We start from the raw sequence: 11,448 nt of genomic DNA on the forward strand, positions 1-11,448 counted from the left end.
ATGTGTGAAGATTATTTGTGCAATTTCATTCATGGATATTATAAGAAGATTCCTTGCGAGAAGTTGGAAAAGAATGCAAAAAGTTGAAAGAATATTAAAGTTAAAAATTATTGAAAGAATTTATAAATAAGTCACAACTTTGCAAAAGATGTTTAACAAGCTGTTAAAGACGCTAAACTGCAAAATTACAGGTTTAGCAAGAAAAAAATTAAGAGAAGTTGCAAAAAGACCAAGTTAAGAAGACGTCAGGTAAATGGCCAGTTCTCTGGCAAGGATCGAACGCAGGTACACTCATAAGTGAGGTGTGTACCACAATTTACACTCGCGAGAGAGAGAGAGAGAGAGAGAGAGAGAGAGAGAGAGAGAGAGAGAGAGAGAGTAGGATTATTCAAGATTATGGAAGCTAAGACTGTGAGAGTAACAGATCAATAAAAATGATATGTGGGCAATTACAAATGAATGTCGAAATGCGAAAAAAGTCCCATAAACTAAGTTTCATTAGAGATGAGGAGATAAAGCTGAAATCTCTTGATGAAATCCGCCTCAGGGTCAGAAACTGTTACCGAGAACTGATACTGTAAATATATCAAATGCTATTATATCGTTCCTTTCATGGACTGTAGAAGGTCTGATAAACATATCAAATCACACTGAAAGTAATGATAGAGGGGCTATGGGAAAAAGGAATAAATAAGTAACGATGACAAAAAAATTTGGATGAGTATTAAACGAAAAGCTGTTGAAGGAAGTGGCGTAAGGATGAATAAAAAATTTATAGAAAAAATTTTTTTAACATGCTCTTATTAAAATGCACTAAAAAGTAAAAAATAATTTTTTGTGACACACCAGGATTTTCTTACAATTCATCATGTCTACAAAAATAAAAACGTGGACCCCAAACATGGAAGGAACTGCTACAAGAAATAAAAAAAACTTCTATTTCTTTTCTTGTAGCAGTTCCTTCCATGTTTGGGGTCCACGCTTTTATTTTTGTAGACATGATGAATTGTAAGAAAATCCCGCTGTCTCAAATAATTATTTTTTACTTTTTAGTGCATTTTAATAAAAGCATATTTTTTAAAAAATTTATTTTTTATTTCATACTTTTTAATTTTTACAGTAACTGCAACCGATTTATGATTATAGTTACCGAAATTGATATCCGTTTACGGGGGAGGGTGAGAGGAGGGGGAGGTGGAGATGGAAGTGGGAGGGTGGGGGAAGGGGGAAGTGGAGGGGATGGAAGAAGGAAGGGGAGGGAAGAGGGAAAGGGATGCAAGAGGGAAGGGGAGGGGAGATCACAGTTAAATTAACACTTGATCATGTGCTCCGGAAGGGGGAGGGGGGGGAGGGGAGGGAGGGGAGGGGGGGGGTGAGTTGTAGGGGATGGGGAGGAGGAAGGGGAGGGGGAAGGAGGAAGATAGGGGATGAGAGGGAGAAAGCTAGAGGGAAGGGGGAGAAGGAAGGGAGGAGGAAGGTGGAGGGGAGGGGGAAGGGGTGGAGGAGGATGGAAGAGGGAAGGGGAGGTGAGGGGAGGACACAGCTAAATTAACACATGATCCTATGCACCGGGATAAGGGAGGGGAGGGGAAGGGGGATGGAAGAGCGAAGGGGAGGGGAGAGCATAGCTAAATTAAACACTTGATCGTGTGCTTTGGAAGGTGGGGGGAGGGGATGGGTGGGGGAATTAGATGGAAGAGGGAAGGGGAGGGGGAAGAGAGAAAGGGAGGGGGAGGACACAGCTAAATTAACACTTGATCTGTGCTGGGGAGGGGAAAGGAGGAGGGATATGGAAAAGGGAATGGGAAGGGGAATGGAAGAGGGAAGGCAGAGAGGTTATATAGAACACAGATTCTACCGAGTCAAAGAAGTTGTGAAAAACCTGAAGAGTTTCATACAAATCCTGACATACTGGGAGACGCCACTGTAGGGTCAATAAAGGTCACAGCTGACCTACTGATCATGTAAGGTTATATTGTCACCGGGATTGAGTAACAATGCAAAATTTCAAGTCCATCGGACGAAGGGAACAGGTCGAAAATTGAGTTACAAGTTTTGACGACAGACATGCAGAAGTCACGTTAAATAAAAGCATGTAAAAATACGGAAGCAAGGGGAATAAGAAAACTTAAAATGGAGGTCTTTATATAATGTGTATTATATATATATATATATATATATATATATATATATATATATATATATATATATATATATATATATATATATATATATATATATATATATATATATATATATATATATATCAGATGTACTGTATAGGAGAAAACTGTTCTAATATCAAATCTAAGGTGGATTATGAATACTATTCTTTTTCTGGTGATCCTGGATGATAGGCTGCCGAGGACATTCAAACCTTTAAATTTTACCTAAGTAACCACAGATAACCTTCAAACAACAATGAAATAGTCCTGGGTAATGGCACTTTCGTAAAGAATCGGATTTATGCGCAGATCTCCGCGTTAAGCCTCATGCAATCACACAGAAGTGCTTCGACATTTTTCTAACGCTAGTTATTACAGAACGCATACAACATGAGTGAACAACTGACGAAGAACCGTCGATTAACTCACAGACAAAAACAGAGTTGTGACAAAACAATCAGCATCGACGCCATCATAACAAACAGAGCTATTATCATAGGATTACAGACGATCTAAAAAATGAGCATAAATAAACAAACCAAGACGCCTCCTCTTAAGAGAGATCACGGCGCTCAACTTAGCCACCTTCTTGCTCACTGTTTCTGCGCTCCTGACCAAACATTTCAGTTGAAATAATGAGATGAAATTGATTCTCGCGGGTTCATTTGGTAACAAAAAGATATGGTGTTTTGTGTGTGTATGTGTGTGTTTAGATAATGTATATATAATTACATATATATATATGTATATATATATATATATATATATATATATATATCTATATATATATATATATATTTATATCTATATATATATGGTATACATAGACAGTATATGTATATATATATATATATATATATATATATATATATATATATATATATATATATATATATATATAATATGCTTTATTGCACAAAAGCACCTTTATGAATGGAAATAAACTCTTTATACTTGAAAGGCAAACTGTCAGTTTTTCATAATTATTATATTTTTTATGTCAATGCTGCCATATTTTCGGATAGCTTCAACTTGCCTTTTGGCGTTTCATTTGTACGGTTCTTTTTTAGTCAGCACACTGCAATAAAACATTTCTTTAAAATGACAGAAAATCGGTATCCTGGCATGAAAACTAATTTTACATACACCACTCTGGGAAAGAAATTGTTAAATGTAAACCTGATCTGTGAGAAGTCTGTGTACCCTGGTGGTACTCGCAAAATAAATACGGTACACATGTGTTTTACAGTATATGAGACAGTATGAAAAATATACATAAAAATACACGTAAAGATGTACTCAACCACAGATTTATATTGGCTAAGTGGCCAAGTGATTATCAGTATCAGTCTCATCTTACAAGCAAGAGCAGAGGTCAACATATATAATTCTATATATATATATATATATATATATATATATATATATATATATATATATATATATATATATATATATATATATATATATATATATATATATATATATATATATAGAGAGAGAGAGAGAGAGAGAGAGAGAGAGAGAGAGAGAGAGAGAGAGAGAGAGAGAGAGACTCTGGTCTTGCTTGTGAGATGAGACTAATAATCACTTGGCATGGGTCCAAGTACAAGTACTTGTACTTGTACTTGGCCTAAGTACATAATTTTGAGTACTTGTACTTCAGATTTTAAAATTCAATGTACTTGTACTTGGCCAAAAAGTACTTGAAAAATCAAGTGCTTTATAAGTACATTACATACACTGTGCTTAGTAGGCTGTATTGCATAACTAATCGTATAGCAAAAACTGTACTAGTAGTGACAATAACTTGACTATAATATGTGGATTTTTTGTTATAGTGAATTATGGATGTCAATAACAAAGATATACCAAGTTTAATTCAAATGACTTAACATCTACTGTTGTGTATCAACAGAATATCAGTCAATTTTCGTGCAATCAATTCAAGAATGAACCCGCGACAACCTGTTCACTTCCTGTCTGTATCTGCAGGCAACATGATCAGTTCTGTGGTACTGTACAGTAGTTTAGTCTTTCAGTAGTCTTCATTCATAGCTGTGCTAGTGTCGTTATGGCATCACCTACGGACTCGGGCATCTAGAGCCAACTTCAAGTTGCCAGAGGAGGCCTCTGGCACATTCAAGGAATGTGATTGTGGTGTATCATGCTCCAGAAAGGTTACATCCCATCTTCACAAACATATGAAGGTAAGCTAAGTTTCTTAAATTTAACATGTGGTTGTGGGGCAGTAGCAAAGCTATCGCATTTTTTTTTCTTATTTCACGGGGATAATTTTAGGCCTACAGTTACCTTTAACAATGAGGCAACAAAATATTAGACAATACACATGATGAAAATATAAAAAAACATTTTACAAAAATTTTTCAGTTAAAAGTAAATTATAAAGATAAACCTAAATAGCAATTACCCATATGAAATCGTAGGCCCATGGACCTCTCGAGGGCTGCAGAGAGCAGTATTTCTCACTCATTTGTTTAATTTTGCAATAAAATTCCAAGTTCAAAGAATCACATAAAATACACGGGCAGAGAAATAAGACGTTCAACTCGTTGCCGGCTTCCTACTATTATAACTTCAGCTCTGTGAAGCGTTATTTCATACAGAAATAAACATTAACCTAAATAGTATAGTCAGCAAACTATCAGTAAAGCAATTACCCAATCGACAGCCTATGACCTCAAACGTTACTAAACAACAATGTTTCACGTCAAGCTGATGAAAGAGAGAGAGAGAGAGAGAGAGAGAGAGAGAGAGAGAGAGAGAGAGTTATGAAATTGCTTAGAGATATGGGAACAGAAGAGAGGGAGGGATGAGAATATTATTGAGAACTGATTTACAAAAGTTTTCAGTTTAATGCTGTTTTCCCTCAAAATTCATTTGGAAGCACTATTTATCACTGTCTTTTGTTTTTTAACAACCATGTAATTACTATGGTCATGAATAACATCATAATCTATGCCAACTCGCAATCGTTTCTCACATCAAACTGCAACTGGTTTTTAGATGCGATTTTTAACATTGGTTAACACTTGATCAATTTACGCAACCATTCATTAACAAATTAAAATATTACAACAACTTCTTTATCTTTATCTTATGAAATTTAAAAAATGTTCAGTAATGCAATACTTATACGGAGGTGGGATATGTCGAACGCTAACATAAATTCTTGCCAATTAGGATGTCTTGAATAAATCAGCATCAGCAATCTTTTTTTTTTTTCTCAATTCCTATGTATTCTTGATAACATACTGATACCTTGAATATTAATATACTTCGGAGCAGTAATGTACACACTGTAGTTATATCAAAGCTGAAATCAAGGTTAGAGAGAGAGAGAGAGAGAGAGAGAGAGAGAGAGAGAGAGAGAGAGAGAGAGAGAGAGAGAAATGAGTTATCGATTATAATTTTTATTTTTTCATTAACATCTTGCGTGTTTTACGGCCTAGTATTATTCACTACGTATCTGTAAATTATTCCCAAATCTTCACTCACGAATAACTATTAAAGGAGTGGAAATATTGTCATGCAAAATAAGGAATGCATGGTGCAATAGGCCAGATGATTACATCATGCTCAGATGTCAGGCAACGATGTTATAAACATGTCAATAAAGCAAATGTTTTTCATCTCTTAAGGGTTTTTCCTATTTTTGCGCTTAACGATGGTGTGGTGTATTAAATCTATTGCATGGAGCTTATGTGTTTTATTATTAGTGAAAAGCATTCAGCTCAGCCTAACTAGAAATAGATATTGTTCTCCCTGTTGTTACGAACTTGGCTTGCTGCTGTCGAACGAGAGATTCTCTCAAATTTTGCTAATATAATATAATATAATACAAACTGCACAAAAAATGTGCAGTTTGTGTTATTATATTAGATAAGTGCACTCAGTAAATTACTTCTCCGTTTTTTATTGGTATATTGGCCTGCTTTTCCCCCATTAAAAGATAGACGTTAATCGCCTATATCAGTGGTTCCCAAAGTGGGCGGTACCGCCCCCCTGGGGGCGGTGGATTGATATCGGGGGAGCGGTGAGGCAAAAGGGGGTGGTTGGGGGGCGACAGGGTGGCATTAAGAACATTTAATTTTAAGCAATTAAAAGCAAAAAAAAAAAAAAAAAAAAAAAAAAAAAAAAACAGACTTAAAATTACCGAACGTGGGGATCTACGACTTCTTAGTGAGTTCCAGCCTGATGTGGAGAAACCGATATCCCTCCGCCAAGCACACCCATCCCATTAACAGTAATTGTGAAGACCAAGTTTACTAAATTAAGTATTGTTTGTGAAATACATCTTCGAGTTTAATATTGTTGTTTTCAATTTGAAGCAAACCGTCCCGCGCCCCCCCCCCCCCAAAAAAATAATAATACTCGCGTGTGTGTATCGGCGGGAGGGGGGCGCTAGGAATCCATCTGGAAGCCAAGGGGACGCCAGCCTGAAAAAGTTTGGGAAACTCTGGCCTATATCATCAATGGTTCAGTTACCAATTTGTTTTCCGTATAAAAAAAGAACATGTTCATTTCACATTTGACTGTTTTTTAATCTTATTAAAATGAAATAATAATTTCAATAAATTAATATTTGTATATCTGCCACACGTTACTGAATGAAGTACATATTCCATAAGAGAAACGTGTATTGTTCAAGCGTCATTAACAAACTGCTGACATTGTTGCATGCTAACATTAAATAATGATTTTCTCATTATCTATGGATATAGCATATACTGTATATGGCTGATAACGAACTACACAAATACCTGACATTTTTTTTTTATCTCAAACGTAGCAATCAGTCTTATAGATGTGTATTCTCCTCGTTAACAAAACTATGCTAAATTCGCCTCACTTAATTGCAGATCTTTAAAATAACATTAGAACAGAAATGTGATCACTGGACCCACAATCGTTAAGGGCTATTATGGAAAACGCCTTATAAAGAGCATGTCTATGTGAACTGGAAAATGGACACCATTTAAAAGAGGTCATCTTTCATACCTGGGAGATGTGTGTAAATCTCACATACTAAAACATCACAAGTTTTAAATAAAAAACAAACGAAATATTAAATACTCGAACCCCTGTATATGCTATAGATATTCATAAATATTAATGTTTATTTTTCTCTTTATTGCAGCGGAAACACAATGCTTCCTATGAGAGGAGAGTCCGTGCTAGTGGTAACACTACTGAGTCTCCTGGGACACGCCAGTCAACCATAGAAGATTTCGTTATTCGTTGCAGTGTCAGACCCAAAGAAATATGAGGCACATGATGCTCGACAAAAGCAACAGGATGATGCACTAGTGCTCCTCGTGGCGTGCGATCTTGGGCTATTTTCTGTTGTTGAACCCCCTTACTTCAATGGCTTACTTAATTCAGCTGACCCTCGTTATCAGATGCCCACACGCAAGCACTTAGTCAACAAATTGCTGCAAGACAAATTCTCACTGGTGAAAGAAAATGTGACAAAAAGTCTAGGGAGTGCAAAAACCGTACGCCTAACACTTGATATCTGGTCTAGCTGTCAGGTGAGATCATACGTGGGAATCACGGCTCATTACATTACAAACTGGTCATTTGAAAATGTAGTGCTATCTTGCAAGAGCTTCCGTGGACGCCATACTGCACGCAATATCATGGAAGAGTATGAGCAGATCATCAAGGATTTTGATATAGACTCCAAAATTACAAACATCGTAACTTACAATGCTACTAATAGGATCACTGCATTTTCTCTGCCAGGATTTCCTGATGTTATCTCAGAAGCAAATGATGACACTGATGAGGACGAAGAGGATCTCGATGATTTGGATGGTAGTGGTACTGATTCTGCTGAACTGTTGGAAGTTTTACCAGCTAAGCATAATTCCTGCTTTGCACATACATTGCAACTGGTCGTGAAAGATGGCTTCAAAGAAGCAGGACAGTTAACTGTTGCACTGAGCAAAGCATCAAAATTGGTTTCTTATGTGCATAAATCAACAAGAGCAACAAATGTTTTAGAAGGAGAAAGAAAATTAGAATCAGGTTGTGCTACTCGTTGGAATTCGCAATTAAAGATGATCAGATCTATTCTGAGAGTACGAGAAGAAAGTCTGAACAGTTTGGATGGTGCACCAAAGCTTGGCGCTTATGACCAAAATATTCTTAATGACATGCTAGAAATTTCTGAGCCATTTGAGGAGGCCACCGACTGTGCCCAAAGACAGAATTCTGTTTCCTCTAGCCCAGTCATTCCAAGTGTGCGAGGGCTCAAGTTTCACTTAGAGACATTGCAATCTAAGCATAACATTGGTTTGGTATTTGGACTGAAGAGGTCATTACAGAAATGCCTCCAGGTATATGAAGAACGGAAAATATATCAAATGGCAACTATTCTTGATCCAAGATTTAAATCAGATAGGTGTTCTGAAGGAGAGGAAAAAGTGAATCTTAAGTCTTCTGTCATAATTGCAGCCCAGTTTATGTCCAAAGATACTACAGCTCGTGCAAGCATGGATCCTGCCACAGACCATACAGAAGACTCACCAGGGCCTAGTTCAACAGAACCAAAAAAGGAAGACACTGTTTAGTTTTATGGATAACCCAGCTCGACAATCAACAGATGTAATGCCTATTAATATTGAATTTCAAAGATACCTGAGTCAGCCATGCATTTCAGAAGAGAGAGATATGTTAGCACACTGGAGAGACTATAGAGAAACATTTCCAACTCTTGTTAAGATGGCACAAAAGTGTCTATCAGTCCCTGCTTCTTCTGCCCCAGTAGAAAGGATTTTCAGCATTGCAGGAAAAGTATTCTCCCAGATAGATGTCGTCTTACTGACAAGAATATTGAGTCTGTGATGTCTGTAAAATGCAATGATAAATCCTACAAGTAGATAACAGAGAACTGTTAATCGTATCAAAGAGAGAGAAATATAATTTTGCTTAGAACTTTCCTGAAAAGTATAATCTTGTTTAAAGTTGTTTTGAAAAACATAATTTTGTTTAAATTATTCTGAACAGTATCACATTTTTTTTCTTTTGCAGTGGAAATCTACTTTGTATTACAGTATAAGAATAGCATTATAAAATTAAATTGAAAAAAAAAATTCCCATTACTTAACCTGTGGGTAGACCAATTTTGATCACTTTTGTTCATTAAACCCTATGAAAATCGCTTCACCTCTTTTCGGCACTGTGGGCTAAGGTTCACTGACTTATACTGTGAGAACTACTCAGGTATATCCTTTTGGGAGGCTTCTCTTTATAAAGACTGCTATAGTATAACAACAAATTTTCTCTTCATTAGATACTTGCATGTGAATTTTTAATAGATATTTGCTACTGATTTTAAATCAAACATATCACTAATAACAATAGAAAGTCTGCTGAAATGTATTTGTACTTGTACCTAAGTACACTGTCAAGTACTTGGACTTGGACTTGCTCTTTTTCTCAGTACTTGTACTTCTCCACAAGTACCGTCTCATGTACTTGGACCCACACACACATACTCGTGTGAGTGTCTTTTACAGTATATGAGATAGTATGAAAAATATACATAAAACTACGCATACAAAGGTACTTAACCACATATTTATATTGGTCAAGTGGCCAAGTGTTTATCAATCTCATCTCACGAGCAAGACCAGAGGTCATTATATATATAAATATATATATATATATATATATATATATATATATATATATATATATATATATATATATTATATATATATATACTGTATATATATATACATATATTATATATATATATATGTGTGTGTGTGTGTATTTATGATAATAAGGGTGTGTGAACAACAACATACCACATTCCTCTGCAAGAGACTTCTTTGAAGAACACTGTCTCGCATGCAAGAGCGTATTCATTATTTTGAGAGGAAGGAAACGTCCCTATTCAATCTACTTAAGTGATGAGGCCATCTTCCTGCTTCTAGTGCCTCTCCTGACGTACATTTGTTAAAAGCATTTCCTTCGGACGTCATCATCAACAACAATAGCTGCGATAACAACGCGGACGGAGACAAAAAAAAAAAAAAAAAAAATCTTGATGCTGACAGTTGAAGGTTATCCGGATAAGGAAACGATTGTGTTCATTAATAAATCTATAACAGTTTTTCCGGATCTGTCCGTTTGCTAATCAGCATTCGTATCAAAACAGGCAGCTCGTCGTTATCATGCAGTAAGTGTGAAGAGACAAAGAAATGGCTCAAAACTTAACCCTCGCAGCCCAGCATTTGCTGTCTGTATTTATGAATTTTACATATTAGTGTAATATATATACAGTATATATATATATATATATATATATATACATATATATATATATATATATATATAATATATATATATATACTGAATCACAAAAATATGAAACGTGATGAATATATAAAAAGTTAAGTATACCTTAGTTTTACCAGACCACCGAGCTTAAATAAAGATAAAATCAATGAAGGAAAGGGAAACACTGGAGTGCTGCGAGGCCTTTCGACTATCTGTCGTCCTTTACTTAGCAGACGCAAGTAGAGGATGACAGACAGTCGAAAGGATTCACAGCACTCCAGTGTTTCCCTTCCTTCATGAATATTATCTTTATATATATATATATAGATATATATATATATATATATATATATATATATATATATATATATATATATATATATTAATAGTATATATATATGTATGTATGTATGTATATATATATATATATATATATATATATATATATATATATATATAAAATATAAAAATGAACGTTAGGCACGTCCCGTTTCAACTAAGCAGTGAATTAAGTACCTTAAAGTCATCTGTGGTGGGTCGCACTGAGTGGAAAACTACCTCGGGAGCCACCACCCCTCTCCAATTGCCCACATCTTATTTAGGCTAGAGGAAAAAAAGAAAGGCCTGAAATGTTATTAATGTCAGGGGGAAAAAAAAAAGGCAGGGAGAGACTTCCTGAGCCTGACAACAGAAAAAAACCGAGTCGTTGAACCTTGCAGTCCCAGAAAGAGGTGCAGGGAACCATATTCTTTTAAACTGTATCTGAGTGCCAAATATCGGCAGTTTAAGAAGTGTAGAACGACCAGTGCCACAAACAACACGAATTCAATCTTAATCAAAATCCCGACTGATCTGGTTAGAAGTTTCAGTATTTCAGTTCTCGGGAAGACGCTCTTCTAACCATAAATAGAACAGACTAAAGAAGTCGAGACTCGGGAGATAACAGTAAAAACCTGGGCAATGTGGT

The sequence above is a fragment of the Macrobrachium rosenbergii genome, chromosome 9 (assembly GCF_040412425.1).
Source record: "Macrobrachium rosenbergii isolate ZJJX-2024 chromosome 9, ASM4041242v1, whole genome shotgun sequence".
In the NCBI taxonomy this organism is placed as follows: Eukaryota; Metazoa; Arthropoda; class Malacostraca; order Decapoda; family Palaemonidae; genus Macrobrachium; species Macrobrachium rosenbergii.